The 867-nt window shown below is 64.7% G+C and overlaps 1 pseudogene; it reads left to right on the top strand.

Annotated features, from left to right (window-relative positions):
- The first annotated feature begins 6 nt into the window (after nucleotides 1-6).
- Nucleotides 7-865, top strand: LOC103622656 (annotated as a pseudogene).
- The last annotated feature ends 2 nt before the right edge of the window (nucleotides 866-867 follow it).

The following is an 867-nucleotide window of genomic DNA, read 5'->3' on the forward strand; positions in this document are numbered from 1 at the left end:
AGTGCGGGAAGGACTTCCCGAGAAACTCCAAAAACCATCCCAAGATGCCCAAAGCCCGGCGGGAAGCGGCGGAAAAACCCCATAAATGCGGGGAATGCGGGAAGAGTTTCGGCGTCGCCGCGGCGCTGGCGCAGCACCGGCGTGGCCACGCTCCCGGCAAACCCTACGAGTGCCGGGAATGCGGGAAGAGCTTTTCCTGGAGCTCCCACCTGGATCGGCACCGGCGCATCCACATGGGGGAGAAACCGTTCCGCTGCGGCAATTGCGGCAAGAGCTTCTCGCAAAGCTCCCACTTGGAGCGGCACCGGAAAATCCACGAGGAGCCGTGCCGGGAATGCGGGAAAAGCAGCGGGAAGAAGAGCGGGAAGAGCTTCCAGAAACGGCGCCGGCTGACGGGGGAGCCGTGCGGGGATTGCGGGATGAGCTTCCCGTGGGGTTGCCGGGAGCGGGAGCAGAAGTGCAGGGAGCAGCGGCGGCGGCGGCAGCGCCGGAGAAACCGTACAAGTGCCAGGAATGCGGGAAGAGCTTCGGGCAACGCTCGGCGTTGGTGAAACACCGGCGCATCCACACGGGCGAGAAACCCTACAAATGCCCCGAGTGCGGCAAGGGCTTCATCCAAAAATCCGACCTCACCATCCACCGCCGCATGCACACCGGCGAGAAGCCGTACCGCTGCGGCGAGTGCGGCAAGTGCTTCAGCGTCTCCTCCAACCTCCTGACCCACCAGCGCACCCACCTGGGCGAGAAACCCTTCCAGTGCTCCGAGTGCGGCAAGAGCTTCATCCAGCGCTCCGAGCTCACCATCCACCAGCGCGTCCACACCGGCGAGAAGCCCTACAAGTGCCCCGAGTGCGGCAAGAGCTTCAG

The sequence above is a fragment of the Corvus brachyrhynchos genome, unplaced genomic scaffold, assembly GCF_000691975.1.
Source record: "Corvus brachyrhynchos isolate BGI_N302 unplaced genomic scaffold, ASM69197v1 scaffold1219, whole genome shotgun sequence".
In the NCBI taxonomy this organism is placed as follows: Eukaryota; Metazoa; Chordata; class Aves; order Passeriformes; family Corvidae; genus Corvus; species Corvus brachyrhynchos.